The sequence below is a fragment of the Rana temporaria genome, chromosome 10 (assembly GCF_905171775.1).
Source record: "Rana temporaria chromosome 10, aRanTem1.1, whole genome shotgun sequence".
NCBI classification, from domain to species: Eukaryota; Metazoa; Chordata; class Amphibia; order Anura; family Ranidae; genus Rana; species Rana temporaria.
Genome location: NC_053498.1, coordinates 57,723,632 through 57,745,890, shown reverse-complemented (window position 1 = coordinate 57,745,890; position 22,259 = coordinate 57,723,632). Strand labels below are relative to the sequence as shown.

General features: G+C 42.0%; 1 protein-coding gene across 6 annotated transcripts in view; it reads right to left on the bottom strand.

Moving 5' to 3' along the window:
• Positions 1-21,126, bottom strand: part of LOC120916590 (transcriptional enhancer factor TEF-1-like) — a 122,868-nt gene extending 101,742 nt beyond the window's left edge. For 4 of the 6 annotated variants that reach the window (XM_040327643.1, XM_040327648.1, XM_040327647.1 and 1 more), the window contains exon 1: positions 20,794-21,126. The gene's annotated coding sequence lies outside the window, so the exon portion shown is untranslated. Of the gene's footprint in view, positions 1-20,215; positions 20,753-20,793 lie in introns of those variants that run through there. The other 2 variants (XM_040327649.1, XM_040327645.1) reach the window with 2 other exon arrangements.
• Between the last annotated feature and the right edge of the window lie 1,133 nt (positions 21,127-22,259).

Genomic DNA, 22,259 nt, shown 5'->3' with positions numbered 1-22,259 from the left:
CTTCATATGCAGAAAGGCTTCTTCACAGTAAGAGCTGTGAAAATGTGGAACAGACTCCCTGAAGAACTAGTTCTGCCAACTCAGTAGATCAATTCCTAAATGCACAAAATATACCTGCTTAAATTAACATTTCTAGGTGTCACCACCAGAGATGGTTGATCCTGGGAATATCCGTCTCTTGGGGGATTCGGAAGAAATTTATTTTCTCCAACTAAAGCAAATTGGACCACACTTTTATTATTATTATATTTTTTTTTTTTGCCTTTCTCTGAATCAACCGTGGGCATAGAATTGTGTACATGGAGGTTTTCTATGCATTTTCTTCTTCTATTGGTTAAAATAGATTGACTTTTGTCTTTTTTCAACCGAACGTAACTATGTAATTTATGCATCATCCTGGTGTGGCTGTGCATTTTATATCTCTATATAGAGATTATATATATATATATATATATATATATATATATATATATATATACATATATATATACATATATATATATATATATATATATATATATATATATATATATATATATATATATATATATATACATATACACACACACACACACACATACACACACACACACACACACACATAAAAATAATCCCACTATAGACTTGAGGGACATGGCACAGCTCCCTAGTTAATAAGCACTCCGGGATACGGATTGTCTACTCAAAAAAAAAAAAGTGTACAGGTTACAATCCCTAACTTTCAATTAGATTCCCTTATACACACACACACACACACACACACACACACACACACACACACACACACACAAGTCCTCCTCGAAAAATGTAGACAGGTGCTCTTGACTCAGGTCTTTGTTGTACGCTAAAGACATAAACGGTTAACTCAGCTTGAAGGAAGAGCAAGTTCCAAGGAGTGTTACAAGTATGACATAATTTACATAATACTTCATTCCAACAATCAGACATCTGAATTCCCTACTTTTTTTCTGTGGAATGCTAAATATTTGGAATGCTCCCAATTTCCTAAACAAGGAAGGATCCTCTGCCACTGAAAGCCAGCATTATGTCATATACTCCCAGACTAAAGGTCACTTAAAGAACATAGCAGTAATGTGTCGTTACATCCAAATTTCAATTAGAAGTTTCTAAGGCTGTATTAAGAGAATCAGCATAGCCTACCTTCTATTGTATTGGAAGCTTTGCCTAGAGAGCGGATGCTACAAGAAATGTACTACTTTTACTAGCCAGAAAGGACTTATTCTGTGCCCCTTTCTGGTTTAATTTTTTTATTTTATTTTTTTAACTTAGACCTGACTGTGTTTATGTGTACAAGAGGTGGGTACATATGTACATCAGATTCCTGGCAGAAATGTCCTGCATAAAAACACAAGGATATGCATTATAGCAAATGCATATTTTGGAAAGATTTCATGCATATGTGCACACGCACGTAAAATTATTTAAGTTTTTTTGGAATGGGTCATACACATGTATATGCGAGTATAGGTGTGCAAATTCCTGTCCATTAATGCAGATTTTTTCGTTTTTTTTTACTAATCTATATTTACACACCTGTGTGTACAAGCCCATTAAAAACAATGGGCTGCATTTTTAGGCATCTATGTGCAAGAGGCCTAAAGCCCTGTACACACGACTGAGATTCCCGGAGGTATAAAGTCCGCCGGGAACCCCAACGGGAAAACCGAGAACCTGCTTGGTAACTTTCCCTGTGTACACACGAGAGGTTTTACCGTCGGGAGAACTGCAGGGAGAGCTTTGGCCAGGAATCCCGGCCATGTGTATGCACCCTTGCAGTGTTTCCCCATAGGAAAACTGCCGGGTTTAAAACCGCCGGGAATCCCGGCGGGAAAATAGAGAGCAGGTTCTCTATTTTCCCGCCGGGATTCCCAGCGGCTTTCCTGTCAGGAAAACTTTGAGGAAACATACACACAGCCGGTTTTCCCGGCCAAAAGCTCTCCTGGCAGTTTTCGGTCGTGTGTACGAGGCTTTAGTCATCATGCATCTGTTCGGTACTAAAGCTGTCCATACACAGACTGAAATTTGTCCAGTTCAGCAGGAACCAGCAGAATTTGGATCAATGTGTGGCTGTCTATTCTCAACAGAAGTTGATTGTTTGAGCGACCTCTGGTAAAGGGATAGGCTGAACAACTTTAGTTGAATAACAGCTCCAGCCAATTGTCCGCAGCTGCCGATCAGTGTTTTCTGACAGTGGTGGTTCTGCTTTCAGTACCAAGGGCCTGGTGAGGATGGGGCATTCCTCCATCCACCTTATTTCCGTCTTTCTTGCACCATGATCTGATGTGATCCTTAAAGCAGAAGACAAGCAAACAATGCACTTTTAGCCATATAGCATGCATTTTAATTTGGTACAATTAGTTCCCATGGGGCCGGTCAACATGTTACAGCAAGTTAAAAAAAAGAAGGTTCTTCTCACTGCAATGCAAAGTGACAAATTGCCAGACAAACAAAAGATAGGTTCACATCACAGCACCCACTTGAGCTGTGGTAAGTTTCTGCGTGCTCTACAGTAAATGTTTTACCCGTGTCGCATTGTAGTCTTGTTTTGTACTCACATAGTTACTTACTGCAGCATGGAAACAATGCTGCACCACCTGCGTTTTTTTGTTGTTTTTTTTCTTTTGCGTTTTAGAGCATGCACCAACACAGCATGTCAGTGTGAGCTGTGACATTACAAAACAAGGCTTGTTGCCTAGTCTATGCGTTGCCACCTCACACGAGGTGAAAAACACGTCCATGTGGTGTGTTTACCTCAGTCAAAAAAACAAAAACATAGACACAAACATGCCCCCATTAGCACACCACCATGGGTAACTAGTTTCATTCTGTATTTGCATGGTAAAATAAAAGCTGTTTTATAAACAAAGTTTTAAAATGTAAAAAAAAACAAAAAAAACCTGTATGTAGTAAACGTAGACTCTGAATAGAGTAGGAGCTTTGCAGAGTCTGCTTTGATCCTGCAATGTTGTTGCAGTATTTTTTTCTCTTTATCTGAAGTCTCTGTGGCTCCCCTCAGGCAGTCTCTGTCCTACCCATCATCGTCTTGCTGCAAATTTGTACAACCCAACCCCTATCCAGTTGTTTTTCAGGGCCCCTCAATTCTGACAGGGTTTTTTTCTTATAAAAACACAACCACCAATAAATTATGGAAGAAAATTCAAGTAGTTGTAAAGGCACGGGTTTTTACCTTCATGCATCCTATGGTAAGGCATTTACTCTGTGCAGCACCCCACCCAGTCCATCTAATACCTGAGCACCCTCTCGATCCAGCGATGTCCATGAGAGCCTTGCCTCTTTGGGGACTCGCACACCTGATTGACTTTTGGCAGCAGCCAGTGAGTGAACCGTAAGGGACGGGCCTGCTTGGGTGATACCACAGCAAGCTGCTTGCTGTGATGACACCCGGCAGGAGGGAGGAGCCAGGAGTGCTAGCGTGGGGCCCAGGAACAGGATGATCTGAGCTGCTCTGTGCAAAACCATTGCACAGAGCAGGGAAGTATGACAGGTTTATTATTTTTTAAAACAAGGCTTCAATGTTGCCATCTTTGTTTACCATGAGAGAAGGATCAGTATTACTCTACAGAGATTTTATACATAAAATAATGGCCACTTCACACATCAGAAATCACTGCTCCAGTGTAACTAAATGGTGGGATCTTGCTATCCATGGCTACCATAGGCCCCAATTCACACTTCAGCATGAGCGTAGCCAGGCGATTTAGAAGCTTTTTTGTGTGTATTTAAGCTCAACTTGTTCGAGAGTACAATTGCACATTTTTGGCACACTTTTAAATTGGAGCTTCATTTTTTCAGGCGCTCCTATGGAAGGGATTCTGCCCTAAAAAAAGATTGTAAGCTCCTTGAGGGCAGGGACTAATGTGAATGTACAATACATATGTAAAGTGCTGCTTAAATTTTTGGCGCTATACAAAAAAGTACCTAGAATAAATTAAATAAAAATTTACTTTTTCAATGCTCAGTTCTTCATCTTTAGAGGCGGCACGACTTTGGGGGCGACTCGGCAAGGTGTCCTGAAGACGACTTCAGAGGTGACTTGCAAAATGACTTCTGTATAGAAGTTAATGCAAGTCGCCCCGAGTCGCCCCCAAAGTCGTACAAGAACCTTTTTGTTCTAAGTCGGAGCGACTTGCGTCGCTCCTATTCGAACGGTTCTATTGAATACAATGGGATGCGACTTGTCAGTCGGCTGAGTCGCCTGACGAGTTGCCCCAGTGTGAACTGGCTCTAAGTGTTGTCATGTTTCAGGAAACGTGCAAAAAAAAACACAATGTGGGCTTAGTGTGTATACTTCCAAACCATTTAACTCAAAGAAGCTTGTGTACAGTTTGGAGCTTCACATTACATGACGCAACACTTAGGTGTGAACGGACCTACTGACAATAATAGGAGTCTTCATCTTGAGTGACGTCATGTTTCGGGACCTGAGCAACAAAATGCTCAGGTGTAAATGGGGGGGGGCGAATAACTTCAGGCCAATTCAGCCGATTCCTAGCCCTGTCGGCACCACCTGCTTCAACAAACCTGTTTAGCATGGATGGGGGGAATCTAATGATTTCTTTTGTTCGGCCCCATGGGAAATCCTAACATGTATGGCGAGTCTAAGTTTAGACGTTCCAATATTTTTTGTATTTTCTTGAATTTAAAAAATAAAAAGCAAACAGAAGTAGACCTTAACACGTAGTTGCTCCATAGCCGACACAGCAAACTTCTAACATTCTTCTGAATCTTCTCCGACCTATAGGAATTTCCGGTACTTTGAAACAAAGTTAGCACGCTTCCTTTAACCACACAAAAGATTGATCTGTCTCTTTAAAGAAGCCGGTGTTACACGGTGATGGAAAATGCTGCCAACCTTTGTGCCAGGAAAGGTGTTATGCTAATAATGAACTTGTACTGGCGCCAGCACCGGCCCAATTGAAACTCCAGGCTGCTCAGCGCCTACAGCCGCCAACTTTCCTCACCCAGTGCCTGGCTAAATAAACTGCTCAAATGTTTTATCCGACTGTTGAGTTTGTGACGTAGTTCTGATAATGAAATTCTGAAATAAAAGTAAATCATTTCTACTACTGACTACTAATACATTACATGCTGGAAGTTATTGTACTAAAAATATAACGCTGGAAAGGAGAAGCGGTGAAAAAAATATACTTAATTCTTTAGGGAAGAATGATTTACTGTGTACTGGAAGTATCATGTTTAAAAAAGATTCCAGGTATGAATATTTTTATGTAGTTACATTGATTCAGCTTGGACCAATGCAACTATGTACATTCCATACCTGTGGGATCCCACTAAAAGCTGGAAACCGTGCCGAGTGGGACGTTGGCCGCTCAACTTGTTCATCATTCAGAGAATGCTATGCATTTTCTCATGAATGCAAGCAGTTTTTTGATTGGACAATGTGGTGAATGGACTATGACATCATACTCTCCATCTCATCCAATCAGAGAATGCTTTGAATTCACTGAGAAAATTCACAGCCTTCTCTGAATGGCACCCACACCGAGGGGCTGACACCCTGGGTACACAAAACAGCAGGGAAGCCACTTGGCGCGGGACACGGAAGCAAGTGGAGATCACTGGAGTAGCAGTGTCTACAATGATTTCCAGGTTCTTGAGGGATCACACAGGTATACCTAGAATTCTTTAAAGCCCATTTCATTTCTGTGCGTTTCCATCTAATACCATGGCAGAGGGAGCACAGTGAAAGGTGGATTACAGATCCTGTCCTCTTATCCCACCTAGGACAATACCTGCATGGAGTGTGTATGTTCTCTCCCAGTTTGTGTGGACTGCCTCCCAAGATTCAAAAACATACTGGCGGGTAAAAGGCTTTTTCTGCAATTGCACCTAGAGTGTGTACGAGTGTTGTAGGAATGTTAAGACTGAGCACATGGACTGATGTGAATGTATTTACATACTTTATAAAATGCTGTTTAATATGCCTGCACTTTATGAAGAGCAGAGTGCTGTGACGCAAACACCCACATTGCAGAGCCTCTGCAGTGAATAAAATGTCACTTGTATTACTGTATTTCAAAAGTTCTAAAAACAAAATAAGAAAAAAAGTAATGCACTGGAATCATCACGCTTGCACTGTTCCTCTCAGCGCACACCAGTGGTTGTGTTTTCAGTGCGAATCCTGATGTGAACAAAATTTAAAAAACTGAGGCTGTAGCCTCATTATCAACGACTCTTTTACATTTCTCCTTTCCTGTGCGTTGCATTACCACCGCGCAAAACATTAGGGCAGCCAGTCCATTTCCAATGGGTTGTTGCCAACGCACAGGGACGGTCTTGCAGCACTTTTTCTGATGCAGCACATTGTGTTATCTTAGCGCGTTGGTGTGGCATTCGAAAAGGAATAGCACCACAATGCATTAATGCAAGTAACATGCACGCACGTGCACCACAGTAAAGTGTGCATTTCCGCAAAGCACTGCACTGGAAAGGTGTGTTTCCGCTTTCAAGCTTGAGATATTTTACAATATGCTATAGTTTTCCTGAATGACTCAATATGGGGGATTGGGAACAAATGGCAGCCAACCCAGACCTGAACAAACACACAATACTAATCACAATTTATCTATTTTTTTAAATCGTTGAATGTACGATATCAGCGTGTTACAAATAAATTAGGACATTACATTGATTTATTAAGAATCCCACATCAGCTCATCCTACAACAGCCAAAACTTCACAACTACCTGACCAGGTCTGTTAGCTCAACTCACAAATGACGTAGTATATTAAATAACCACTAAAAACTAGGAGTTTCCTACAATCAGATCCAATCATATTGAAGTCTAAAATCTCACCAATTGAGGAAATAAGTTTTACCCTATACCGACTCTTTGTTACTTCAGATGTTAAATTAAAAAAAAAATACATGCAAATGTAAATGTTACCAAATTTAACAAGCTTACAAACATATCAATAAGTAGGACTATAAAGAGCCTTTGATTGGCAGATAATCCTCCCACTGCCCCGGGAGGCCACTGAAATACTGCTGTGTTGAGGATGCCTGCTGGCACTGACGGGGTTAATTGAGCTAATCCTCTCAGTGTGCCGGACATCACAGTGTATTTATGTAATGGGGTTTCTTCTGTTAAAGAATAGGCCCTTATTCACTGCTGAGGTGTTGTATTTGCACCATCTGCATAGAATAGAACAGAGGTCGTGTGGGTGACAGTATGCATGCGGGCTGACTGTTACTGGGATGTTTTTCGTTTTGATTCTATCTGGCACTACAAGTCAGTACTATTAAATTACACAGAAAAAAAACAACTCACACTGCTCACAATCATGACCTGTACAAAGAAGCTAGAGTCAACATTGGTTTATATTTTTAAAAATGACCTATATCAAAAAAACATTAGAACATGTTCCATCATCGAGAACCGCCGAGACAAACTATAAAATGTATTTCTGGCTGGTACACCACTCCTGACAAAATTAGCAGGTTTAGAACCGGCCAGCCTGCTGAATGTTGGCGAGGTTGCCCAGAAAGGGGAACGATGGGCCATCTGTGGTGGACCTGCCCGAAAATACAAAAGTATTGGGATCTTATTTTGAGTCAAATAAAAGAGATCACAGGGAATGAGATTGGAAGAGATCCCTGGGTTGTCCTCTTCCATGGTACTCAAGAGGGAATCAAAAGGTACAGGCAATCACTCAGACCTCACCTGCTTAAAGCGGTTCTCCACCCTAAAGTGGAGTCCCGCTGATCGGAACCCTCCCCCCCTCCGGTGTCACATTTGACACCTTTCAGGGGGGAGGGGGGTGCAGACACCTGTCTAAAGACAGGTATTTGCACCCACTTCCGGCCACACGCTACGGGCGAAAGACGGGCATTCCGTCACATCCCGTCTGTCGCCCGTTGTGTGCTGGGAACACTCGGCTCCCAGCACACAGCGTGTGAGCCAATCGGCGGGCGCAGCGCGACTCGCGCATGCGCCGTAGGGAACCGGGCAGTGAAGCCGCAGCGCTTCACTTCCTGGTTCCCTGAGCGTGGATGGAGGGGGGGAGCAGCAGAGAGACGAGCGATCGCTCGTGCTCTGCTGCGATCAGCGCTGGACTCCAGGACAGGTAAGTGTCCTAATATTAAAAGTCAGCAGCTGCAGTATTTGTAGCTGCTGGCTTTTAATATTTTTTCCCCGTGGCACATCCGCTTTAATGCTGCGAAAAGGCTTATACCAAAAAAGTGGCAGGAAGTTGAAAGCCTGCAGATATGGGAATGGATTGACGCAGTAGAAGAAACTCATAGGATGGAAGAGTTAAAGGAGAGGGTTGTTGAGATAAATAAAGACTTTAGGGAAAAATGGAAAAAGTGGCGCGAGTTTAAAAAAACATTGAGTTATGCGGAAAAATGTTGTTGAATAAACAAGTGGAGAATATAGCGACCCTAGACCCAAACAATCATGTATCCTCATAGAAAGGAACACCATAATCCGTAAAATATATCAATAAAAATAAATACGGAATCAACTCTACCACAGTGCTAATAGAGCCCTGGGAGCTGTTTTGGGGGCTCGACCCCGGTTAGACCTCAGTAAAGTGAGGTTACTATCGAATCCCCTTTAAAAAACAAATACTTTGTTAACGAAAAAAAAGGTAAACAATTATAATGTATAATACCACCGATGATGCAAAACTGTAAACGGAGACCGGAGACAAAGGCAAGCATAAAACTATGAGCTGGTCTCTAGTGCTCGGTTAAAAGCTGACATGGTAAAAAAAAAAAAAAAAAAAGAACACGTTCCGTCATAGAAATACTAAAATAAAATAAAAAAATGTGGTAAAAAGGGCTAAAATTATTACCTTTCCTGTAGGCCAGAAATTCTCAACCAGGGTTCCCCCAGAGGCAGCTAGGGGTTCCTTGACCTGTGGCTGATTGACCTTCCATCTGATGGTGCGTGCATAGTTCCATGTCACTTGACAGAGCCAGTGGCATGACACCAGGGATCTATTTAGTTGTCTATAAAAGCGACACCATTGTAAGATGGTCATTCTTTCAACTGACCACTAATGTAATGTGCATTACATTACCCCCAATGAATATATTTTAGCAAGGGGGTCCCTGAGACCCCTATGGGGTAAAACATTTGAGAAAAGATGCTGTAGTACATGATTATCCAAACTTTGAGTGATGCCACACGATTGGGTGCCTTGGTATAGGATTATGTGATCTCTGCTAAAGAGAAAGTTCATAGCTTAGACTGGCCTAGGTTTCCATTTAACACTTAAAACTGAAGGGAACCCAAAAACAGCATTCTGTCCAAGACAGACAATTTCAACCCTTCTATAAAGAGTGTTTTAGGCCAGCTGTACATTATCCCAACACTGTATCCTGGCCTAGGCCAACAATGCCCAGGCCTAGGGCAGCACTTTGCAGGGGTCAGCACGGAAAAAAGAGTCCCCGCCGGCTTGCGCTACACTGTTAGTGTAGCACCAGTCTTATGGGGCAGCATGGTCTGAGAGGCAAGTTAGTCTAGTGCCCCCATAAAGCCGCCGCACGGCTTCCGGTATACGGGCGGCCGTCGTCATTCCGCAACAGTGAGGGGGGGTAACGCTGCTTCTAATTTTGACTGTCCTATCATCCTGGACCACAAACCTTCCTCACTGTGCTATATGTTTTCTGCTGCACCATTGACATGGTTATAGCTTAGTCCTCTCCATAAAATTATCAGAAATTTGTGCTGAAAGAAGAACTATAGGCAACACTTTTTTTTTCATTTTGGATAGAGTAAGGGAGGGTTATAGCCCCTGTCAGTTTATCTTTTACCATCCCTGTCCCATTGCAGAGATTTCCCTTCACTTCCTGCCCCATAGCCAAACAGGAAGTGACAGGAAATGATGTAAATTATGGGAATCCATTGCTCCCCCCCTGCAGGCCCTCACAACTAGTATCCCCGTTAGAACATTTTAGGGCGGGTCTAACTACTACACTACACTACTGCATTAACCAACTCTTTTTCTTCAACCGCGGGATGAAGGAAAGGAAATCACTTGATTCCCTCATCAACACGTTCAGATAAACCAAAATATGGATGGTCAGATATATCTTATATGTGTTGCATATACCTTCTCTCCTGTGATTTCATTGCTGAGCCTAAATACAAGTTTCTAGAAGTAACCAGGAATAACTAAATAAATAAAACATATTGCAAGCCCTGTGCATTGATGCAGTTCTCTCCCTTGCCTTACGGTAAACGCAAATGGAACCAATGGTTTTTTTTTTTTGCCTAAACCATGTACAGATCTGCAGATTATGGTCAATCTTCAGATAGTCATAAAACACTACAGGGAGGTCTTAAACCCCCAGGCTGCGGGAGCCTTTACAGAAAGAGCAGCCAGAGATATCTGCTGTGGACAGGAGGTGTCCATAGAATAGTCAGAAGTGACCCTCGATTGCTGTAAAAGCAATATAAAATGGTCATGGATGTTCCAAACCATTCCCCATACAACCATTCATCCAATTATACCAAGGCATAGCTGATCAACATAGACATCACCGAAAGGACTGCACATTGCATAGATTACAATTAGAGAGAACTGTAGGCACATACCTACATCAGTATGAAAGGACAACACTATGGGGGCACAACAGACAATGCCAACAATCAAAATCAATAATAAACATTTAGAACCTACCGCTTTCATTTTAATATCATATTAGAAGGTACTTAGGTAATCATTTTTAATACTAGAATTCATATATCAAAAAGGTAAAGGACTGTTAAAAAAAAAACAATTTTCCATAAATGGCCTTTTATGTTTTCTTTCACCACCCTATTGGGGTCACTTTAATATGCCCCAAGGAAGACAGAGATGAATACAAGTAGAAATGTTTCAGATCGGGAACCAGTTTAACAACTTCACGATGAGCAAACAAAACAAGAAGATGTGAACTGTAAGGGAAGGCTACATGAACAGAGTCAAGGGCTGTTTTTAAACAAGGCCAGCAGAAAAAGGCTGTACTCTGCTGGAGGTAAAAAGAAAAAAAAGAAAAAGGGACACTAAACTATTTCCTTATTCTCCAAAAATCCACACACATCCACTGCTTAACGGCCCTGTAATCTATTCTTCATTAAATAATTTATTACTGCGTTTTTCTGCCTCCCTGTACGATCCTCCATGTACTGCCCAAACTTCTCCATTTCCCCTCACTTCTGTCTGTTTGGAATTGGCTGTGCGCTGTAGTTTCAGTCATTTGTGCAGCTCTTCGCACACTAAAAAATCCCAATATATTCCAGCTTGGGAGTGAGTAAGCAAGAGTCGCTATGTTCCTACACACAGTAGGACCATGGAGAACCAAAGTAGCCACCCTGTACCTGAAGTATTTTTTTTTTTTTTTTAACCAGAGATAATTATATATATATATATATATATATATATATATATATATATATATATATATATATATATATATATAAATGAATGAGAAAGAGAGAGAGAGAAAGAGAGAAAGAGAGAAAGAGAGAAAGAGAGAAAGAGAGAAAGAGAGAGAGAGAAAAAGAGAGAGAAAGAGAGAAAGAGAGAGAGAAAGAGAGAAAGAGAGAGAGAAAGAGAAAGAGAGAAAGAGAAAGAGAAAAAGAGAGAAAGAGAGAAAGATAGAGAGAAAGAGAGAAAGAGAGAAAGAAAGAAAGAAAGAAAGAAAGAAAGAAAGAAAGAAAGAAAGAAAGAAAGAAAGAGATAAAAGCATCAAATTACAATGTATTAAAACGTTTTCCCTTATAAGAAAATCAAAAATACTACTGCTAGTACTATACATACAATATATATATATATGCAAATTCTCAATTATTGTCTGCAAAATCATTATTTTTTATATATTTTGCTTTCAGGTCATGACCTTTGAGTCATGTCATATGACGGAAGCAGCAATACCCCCTCCCGATAGATCCAACTACAGGTTTTCCTGTGAAATCCTCTAAAGAAATGCTAACAGCCCTCAGCTCTGCTCATTTCTTTTTATTTCCTGGGAGGTTCCAACACATCACATGGCCACAATCTCCACAACTGATGTCATGAGAATATTCCCTGGGATGTCTGTATTTATGATTGGACTCTGGTGTAGAGCGGGTATACAGGAGAGTTTGTTCCGTCTGATTCTGATACACTCCTAGTAAAGTTTGTTGGGCTGGCTGGCAGAGTTTCTAAAATAACCTGATAGCTAAACAGAGCCCAGGCTTGGTGATACACAAGCATGTTACTCATAAGCCGAGTTTCTGGAGGAGTCAACATCCAAGATGACTTATGACAATCACTGTACATACTACTGTCCTGTCCTAGTGTGTGAATCACCAAACTACAGCCAGGGTGATGGTAAAGAAACTTCATCCTCTGGAGTCACACAAAGCAAGCAAATGATATAAACCTGAATACATTCATTATTAATGTTTAATTCAAATAAAGTAAACTAAGTAAATGTTTTAGGCCCCATTCACACATGGTTTTCTAGCCTGAACCTCCAAAGTGTTCAACATCCTCAATCCCATGCATTACAATGGTGGCTGTTCCCATAGGATTGCTCAGACTCCTGTAGCTCCACAAGCTACTTCTGAGACAAAGTTGGGCATTTTTGCCCCATAGAACTTCAATTAAAATGCCTAAAAATGCTTGAAGTGGATTTTTTTTTTGCATTTTTCAGGAATTTTAAGCTTGTGTGAACTAGTCTCCTCCCTCTAGTGCTTTCCATGGCTAAACAGTTTTTGTCTTGCCTGAAGTTTGAATACGCATGTGAAATGCTTGAAATACACTTCTAACATGCTTGTATACACACAGGCTCTGTTTTTAAAGCGGAGTTCCACCCTTAAAAAAAACTTTTTACTAACAGCTTGCCTTTAATGTAAAAAAAAAAAAAAAAATTCTTAACAATTTTTTTTTACTCAATTGTATATGGCTGTTACTAGGCAGATTTCATAATCTGCCTAGTTCCTAGTCTGCGGTGCTTCAACTTCCTGTCCCAAGACCTCATTGCCTCCTGGGAAATGATGACACTCATTTCTCAGGAGTCTCTGGGCAGTAGTGTGCCTAAAAATCCCAGCATGCACCTCTCTAGGGAAATTCCAGGAACTTGGCTTCTCATGCCCACAGCTAACCTAAAAACAGCCACAAGATCACTGAGCAGATATCAGGTACTTTACACTGTTTTATGTACCGATCGTGTTTTTTTTGATAATTGTAAAAGAATATTGAATGTTATGTATTGTGGATTGCAAAAAAATGATAAACTATGCCCGGAATGCCATTTTAACCTATACGGTTAAAGCGGAGTTCCACCCAAAATTGGAACTTCCGCTTAACCCACTCCTCGCCCCCTTACATGCCACATTTGGCATGTAATTTTTTTTTTGGGGGGGGGGGGGGGAGTGGGGGCTTCCTGTCCCACTTCCTCCTTCCGCCGAGGGGCTGGTAAGGCGAATAGCTTAATCGCCTTACTGCAGCCCCTCCCTGTAGGCGATCGCCTGGGACACATGACAGGTCCCATGCGATCGCCTGTCCAAGGAGAGAGCGCAGCGCCGCTCGCGCATGCGCAGTGGGTGTCCGGCCGTGAAGCCGAAAGCTGTCACGGTCGGGTGCCCACACTTAGGATGAAGACGCTGGCTGGAAAGGGGGGGAGAGGAGCGGAGCCCCGGCCGGCGCGCCGCTGGAACGTGGAGCAGGTGAGTGTGTGTTTATTAAAAGCCAGCAGCTACACTTTATGTAGCTGCTGACTTTTAATAAACACAAAAAATGCCTGGAACACCCCTTTAAGTACAATAATAGGAGGGACCTGTTTTTCACTTTTATGTACACCAATCAGCCATAACATTATGACCACCCACCATAACCTGTCGAGACATGGACTCCATTAGAACACTGAAGGTATGCTGTATGGCCTACCGTATATGATTTTATTTGTGTTGTATAATATATACTTTCAAACCTGGTGTCATAAAAATTCGATGTTTTCTAAACCAAATGAATAGATCTTAGAATAGATCGTAGATCTTGATTTTAGTGCCAGTCCGAATTTCTGTATCTAATTAACTGTGGTTTGTAGTAGGGATGGTGAGGGGCTCCGGAGAAAGTAATGTTCCAGTAAGTTTATATTGGGTTAAAGTGGGGCTTTTATGGGCAAAAGTGTGATTGCGTTAAAAAGAAGTTTCATGTAAAATGTAGACTGACCAAAAGCCACATCTAGAGCCAATCTTTCTTGGATTACAACATCTCTCGCCATAGAGCGTTACACAGCCCTGGAAAAATCAACCAGGACCTCAGTATTAGGAAGGCAGACACACACAAGTATCAATTTAAACAAATCACTGGCATGCTGCTGCCCAGTTGTTACATTGTGGTTGGTTGTATAAGTGTATAACACTATGCTCACAATACACACCCACTTGATCATGAATTAAAATGTTTTTTTTTTTTCCCCTTTGAAAAGCCTTCTTTGATTGGGCAGCCTTGTTCTAAATTTATCTAACCTACTTTTCCTATTATAAGATTAATTACAATGTGTCAAAGTCATAATACAAGTCACCATGGAGACAGGACATGTAACGACAATCAAGCTGACTGTAGAGGTCATCCACTTATACAAACACATGCAAACTTGCCATAAAAACTCCAGTATACATAGTACTTTGTAACGTAAACATTACCATACAGTGCCACGCAGACATTAAATGTGCAAATACAGGCCAAAGAAAGCAAAATCCTCATATTTTGAAATCAGAGATAGGGTATGATTATAATGCCTCCCATGTTTTGGCGCAGTGGTCCAATTCGGACAGAACAGAATACAAAAGTCTGGCAGGGGGGATTTGTCTATTGGTATGGATGGCGAAATCCGCTGGCTATACATTACACAATTTTCTGGTTCAGTTTCCTTTAGGTAGGCCATACACGATGCAAATTTGCACAATTCCCCCATCGACACAGACAGTGTTGACTGGTGAATCCCTCCTGCCAAGCAATTGTCTGCTCCCGGTGGAGATGGCTTCCCCGCAGGAAGAAGACAGCGATTATCGCTAGCAGGTATAGCAGCCGCTATGATTGCGATGATCGCAAGAGAATCCGGCAGGCTGGTTGTACCCAAGTTGATCAATCAATTTGGCGCATTCAGCCTGTCCATCAACAGTTCCAATCTTAGCCGGTTCCTGCTGGACCGGCCCAGATTTGAACCGTGTATTGCCAGGCCTTAGATTTACCTTCAACTATGTAGTGCAAGGGCCTGCCTAATTGTTTAGGTTTGACCTCATGGTTTTGGTAAATCTGAAAATTAAAAATTGTATAATGTATGGCCAGCCATTAAGACCTGTACACACATGGGCCGAATGTTGGGAGACAATGAAAAGAAAAAAAAGAAAAAACGACCAACATTCGGCCCATGTGTTTGCTGGACATGCATGCTGGAAAACCAGCAGCCGATGACTCCCGATCAGCATGCTCGGCCAATAGCAGAGAGCGCTGATCAGAGTGTTCTGGTGGGAGGAGGCTGCTCCCCTGCCAGAACACAAAAGCTCAGCAGGGGAGATCACTGAACCAACCTCGCAAGGTTAGTACAGCGGCTCCAACCGGAGCTGTCAGTGAAAAAAAAAAACGAATAGTGTGTACCCGGCTTTATTCTTCCTTCCAGTCCTAAACAAACAGAAAGATGTTATCACAGGTGCTCTTCCCTCCATCCCCTGTAGTATGTGCATTTCAATGACCAATTCATGTTGACAGTAAACATTTCAAATCCATTCACCTAGTCACGCCATAGATCAACCAACCCTTCTATCTAGTCCTATTGTCTGCTTGTCTAATTACCCTATTCTGATCTGGACACATGAATGCTCCATGCTAATTCAAAAAGGTAGGATTTGTCCATATTACCATCCTTAAGGTGCTGAACTTATGATACATCTACCTGCAATAAAAACCTGCAGAAAAGTGAATTAGCCTAGCGAGATTCCATGTTTGGCCTATTTATGTAATCTTATTTGTGTGTTTGCATACAGCTTCGTCCGACGTTTTTGTACTTCAACGTTTTTTATTTTAGCCAATAGGAAAAATGATCATCTTTTCATCACTTGCTGCTATGTTGGTAGATTTTTTTTATCTTCTGCCTGGGTGAAATGTTTTATTGATTAAAGCGACAAAACGCCCGTAGCAAACGCTCGTTGTCGCGCTAGTCGCTTGAATCAAGCTTTTCCATTACTTTCTATAGGAAATAGAAACGCTCAAAAACGCCCAAACCGCCCGATTCGCGCAACAAAAAAGGGTCCGGAACTTGTTTGAGCTTCAGGCGTTCGGCGTCAGGCGTTTTGGAGTGGAGATGTGAACCATCTGCATAGGGAATAATGTATTTTTCCCCTCTAGCGTTTTTGAGCGTCGCGCTTCAGGCGACAAAACGCTTTAGGTGTGAATGCAACCTAATGGTGGCTCTCATAGGGAAACATTGCATTTGACATGTCACACGACTTGGGGTTTCACAAGTCATATCCCATGTCGCAGCAACGTTAAACCCGAGCCGGAGAGGTAAAAAAAAAAAAAAAAGGGGGGGGGGGGGGAGACAAAATTTATGTTTTACTGTGCAACCACACCAAAAGTCATCCAAATCTAATAAAAAAAAGGGAATGAGGAGATGGCACATTCAGTGATCATGACAAAGATGCAAGGACACTTATTTTTACACACGAAACGCGTCGGCCCTGTGCCACGCACCTATTTTATAGAAGAATTTTATATACAGAAATCAATAGACCATAAGTATTCCAAAGTACTTTGTACTTATGTATGATCATTGCTTCATATCATATTCTGGATTGCTCCATTGCTACTGATGTGGTTTTTACGGTTTGTAAATCATGATACTGTTTAGCCCATTCACCTTGACATACACTATGATATTGTATTAACATCTTCATAATAAAATGATGTTTTCCCTTCATTAAATGTAACCATATTGCTACACTTGGAGGCTCCTCTCCTTTTTTATACTCAGTTGTGACATGACGCTACTCGTACTTGTATATCAAGGCAAAATTTATTAAAACATTTTGCTTGTCTTGCAAAACGCTCTCAAACCAAGTTACTCTCAATCCAAGGTTTTACTGTATTTACCTTTTTCACCCCTTTTTGCCCATACCTTTAGATTGTAAGCTCTCAGGAACAGGTCTGCTGGATCATGCAACCACTGTGATTGGCTGTCACTGTGGTCGCATAACTGGGAGCTGGCTGCTCCAACTCCCAATTAATTCTAGAGACCGGAAGGTGTATCACTGTACAGGAAGCATGCAGTGAGCTCGCTCTTAGCAAGGAAACCTGTGCCACCCATGGCATCAATATTCAGTATGGATGTGTCTTGTTTGGCCTTACATGGGCAGAGGTACCACTAGCACTGGTGCACAGGGCCGGTACAAGGGGTGGGCAGGAGGAGAGGCTTCCCCTGGCGCAATGGTTTATTGCAGGGATGGGGGGGACACCCTGACCCTAAGGGAAAGGGGGCACAGTTTGGCAACTTTGCCCTGGGCACTGGATGACCTTGTCCCGCTGATCTGCCGTGCTGGTTCCAGCTATCGTGGAAGTTCCAGCGCATGCGCAAACTGATGTGCTGAGACGGTTCCAGCTATCAGGAAAGTTCCTTCAAGGACTGCGCAGGCGCAAACTTGCTGATGGAAATCCCCGAACCGCGGCCGGCATCCAGGGCGACGTGGATTTCGAGGTAAGTGGCCAGTCGGCCTCACGTCCTCGCTGCGCTCGGACGGCTCGTTCGGCCTCCTGGCTCTTTTTTTAACATCCTCCAATCCACGGGGATGTTAAAGAATGAGCCTGGATGCCGGGCGAGGTTCAGGGATTTCCGTCGGGAAGTTTGCGCCTGCGCAGTCAGTGAAGGAACTTCCCCGTTAGGGGAACATTGAGGACAAGTCACCGCCACTGCTGGTGCATAAGGTGACATCTACTTGTCCTCCAACCCAATCACACACATCCACTCTGAACCTGCCAATGTGTAAATGTGGCACAGGTTTGACAACAAGCCTGTACTCTTTACTCCATACATGAAAAGAATGGATAGAACCATTCTGCACAAAAATGTGCCAAGCTATATGATAACAATGTCTTCTGACAGTCAGTTGTCTCAAGATATGCCAGAAATAGCCAATGTATGGCCAATCTAAGCATTATTATTGACTTTGTTACATACATAGAGCTAAATCATATTATGATAATATAGATATTAAAGACAAATATGAAGATATCTACCAACAACTTCCAAACACTTTTTGGGGACATGAACTATTGATCTTCTAAAATCTTTCTACAAGCAAATGTCCATGCAAACCCAATATATAAAATAGCTCTTAAAATGAAGAATCATAGGAGCGTTTGTCAACAAACCATTGGCTCCATGTGTGGAGACTTTTAGCCACTGCTGCGACCCCCACTGTCATGCGATTTCCAGTGGGACTCAGTTGCGACATTCGAGTCTATGGGGCTCTAAGTCACATTTGAAGTCTCATCAAAGTACTGCAGAAAACTTTTAATAAGTCTCTGCGACTTGAGTCACGTTGATTGGAATAGCCACTATTGAAATGAATGTGTTTTCCCTTGTCATGCGACTAGGTATTGCAAGTCGCACTAGTGTGAACCGGGGCTTAGGCTGACTAGAATTGACACAGTCCAGTACATGCTTCATTCAATTTACCAAAACTATGTAATAGGAGGACCATTCAATCTGGATATCAGGCAAGCCCTTTCACTACATAGTTGGCTGTAGATCCAAAGGAGATTGTACAATCAGATTGTAGAATGTATGGTCTAAATCCTTAGAAAGTCCCAGAAACATTATTGTGAGGTGTTCTCTGTAGCTAACTCTGCCACACAAGATCAGCTCTTATGTTTTACTAGTTAAATCCAGTAGCGCCAATAACAATCCCGGGCCTTTGTGCTGTGATTTCCCCCCCGCCCAACCCCCTTCAAGAGATTTGTTTAGTTGCCAGTGAAAAGAGTGGAAGAAAAAAAAAAAAAAAAGCTTCCTGCTTTATTTATACTGAAGATACTACAAAACAAATACAACTAACTCTGAGCACAGCCAGCATGGCAGAGCCCTACAGCCCAAGCAGCTGAACAAAGAGAGCAAACTTTGAAAGCCTGCTGTGTTCCCTCCTTATCTGTCCTTCTCCCCCCCCCCACAACCTTCCCCCTCCTTCTTCCAGCTTTCCATGTCGGCTCCCATTTCCTACAAGCTGGTCAGCAACAGTTGGGCAATATGGCAAATACAGTAACCCCAGTAAACTGCCCCCCCCCCCTTTACCAACACCCTGATCCAAGACAAAGAGCTTGCCACTGCTTAGACATCAAGGAGCTGAGTCACCAGCCATGAGCAGAGCTTTGTTGTATTCATATATGAAATATAAAAAGAACACTTTAAATCGAAAAAAACGATACCGTCAATGGAAAAATACTTTCTATATAAAAATAAACACTTTAAATAAATAAATAACTCTTAAAAAGTAAATATTTTCAGTATTAAAAAAAAACAGCCCTTACAATATAAAAATAGTCCCTAAATACTTGAATGTAAACAGAAACATACGAAAGTAGCACTTTAAATCTAAAATACTATAAAATATAAAACAACACTTATATGTAAAAGTAGCACGTTAAATCTAAAAAACTATAAAGTATAAAACAACACTTATATATAAAAAGTAGCACGTTAAATCTAAAATACTATAAAATATAAAACACCTATATATAAAAGTAGCATGTTAAATCTAAAATAATATAAATAATGCACCTTACATAAATGCCAATCTAAAAATAGAACTGTCAACATATAAAAACAATACTGTCAATATATAAAAATAACACCGTCAATGTATAAATAAAACTTTCAATATAAAATAACAGTTACTAAAGACCTTGAAATTTGTTTCAAAAGAACAAAAAGTTTCAAAGTCAAGTTTTGAAAAGTTTCAGAAGAGGTGATCGGTGGCATTTAAAGGGTTTATAATCTAAATCTCACAACTAAAACTTGGCTAAGGGAGGGGGGCTACAACACACATTGTACAAGACAAAAGAAGAGAAAATTCAACTTGTAACCAACTGGGGAAAAAACTAAGCTCCACGCTTCGCCCAGCTCTGGGGGTTTCCTGCTTAGATCAGCAGAAAGATGGAAAAACAAAGGATCAGGACTTACATGGATAGAGGAACCGAGCAGAACACAGGCTGGGGGGAGATGGAGGTGGGTGGGGAGGCAACAAAGAGCAAATCAATAAAAAATAAATAAAAAAGTGAAGTTTTCAAAGTTTCTCTGGCTGGTGAACAATGAATGGTGATATAAATATATAAAAATAAAATAAAAAATCTGATCATTATAGACAATGAGGAAAAAGGGGGAATGGGGGGGCTATTTAACAGTAAAAACAGTCCAATAAGTTGTAAAGAGATCCACAGTCTCCTTAGTGGTCCGACCCCAAGCTGAAAACGCCAGATCAGCCCATACAACGAGAGATCCATGATCACCCTCTATGGAAGGATCACCAAAAAGAAGCGAAATGAAGGAAAAGCCCCCCTTTGCCATGATCAGAGTCAGCCAAGCTCTGGGCTATCCTCCTCTCCAGCTCGATCCAAGCTCAAAGTAATCAGGAAGAGAGAAAGGAACCCAAAAAATGCCAAACATGCTAGAAACGACAAGGATTCCAAGCTCCCGGCTCGTGTGATAGACAGGAGGGGGGGAGAGAGACAAATACACGGATCTGGAAGTTTTCTGCTTACCTTGCCAGCAGGAGAAGTGTAGAGGGGGCTCTGAGCAGCAGGCACTAGGTGGCCCCTGGATGGTAAGTTGGGGGGGGGGGGTGATGGAGCCAGAAGAGGGAAGGCAGCCCCTGATCAGCACTTGTATGGGGGGAAGACTTGGGAATCTTTTTTTTTCTTTCTTTTTTTTTTTTGTTTCTCCTTTGGAGGGATTGTCTCTGCCCCCTCCTGTGTGATGAAGGTCAGGTGAGGATGAGGAGGGCTCTGTGGGTGCTGGTGCTAGGGAAGCAGGCTTGGTATTTTGGAAAGGTGACAGCTTTTCAGAGGAATCTCTGGAATGAAGAGAGGAATGAAATTAGCTCAATGAGTCAGTTGCAGTTCAGGGGCGGGGTTTGTAGAGGGAGGGGCTCTGCTTATTGTCCAGCCCCTCCCCCCCCCCCCCTGGGAGAGGAGACATGAAGTTTGTCTGGAGGAAGAAAAGTTTTCTCCAGCCGGAGATCAGTGTGATCCCAGGATCGGATCATTGGGCTGCTGGGAAAAACGACATGGAAATCAATGGGGAGGACTCTGTAAGCTTAATACTGGCCATACACTATACAATGTGATTGTACAATTCTATTTAGAGTGAGACCATTCAGTTTCTATCCAATCAGGCACACTCTCCCACTGAGAAACTGCACAGGACTGTGTTTTTCACTGCATGTTTACATGCATTTGTAGTGCGCTTGCGTGCGTTTTGCGCTGCGTTTAGCACTGAGTTTTTCAGTGCGTTTTTCTCTGTTTTTGGGCTTGGCTTAAAGGGGCACGGTGCAGGTGTTGTGCGTTTAAAGCGCATTTATAGCACGTTCCCTGCAAAAATGCAGCATGCTCCTACTTTTTTTTTTTTTTTACTGCGCTGAACTGCAATGATGTGAACTATGCCCATAGGATTGCATTGATTTCTGGGCTGTCTATGAAGTCGGAGTGCAGTTCAAATATTCACACCACAAAAACGCACTCCAGATCCGTTCCGGACACATTTCTGCATGCGCCTTTTTAACACGTGTTTGGCACACTCCGGTGCATTTTTTTTATTTTTTTTTATGCATTTTTGGATTAATTTCAGATGCCTCTTTCCTGCTTTTCTTTTTTTCCACTGTACGGGGCCAGTGCGTTTTTGATGCGTTTTCATGCATTCCGGTACATTTTTTTTTTTATGCGTTTTACTGCATTCCAGTACAGTCCTGTGCAGGAAAAATGCAGCATGCTCTACTTTTTTTTTTTTTTTAACTGCCCTGAACTGCAATGATGTGAACTATGCCCATAGGATTGCCTTGATTTTTGGTCTGTCTATGAAGTCAGAGCGCAGTTCAAATGTTCACACCACAAAAACGCACTCAGATACATTTCTGCATGTGCCGTTTTAACACGTGTTTCTCACTGCGGTGCATTTTTTTTTTCATATGCATTTCAGATGCCTTTTTCCTGTTGCCCCCCCCCCCCCCCCC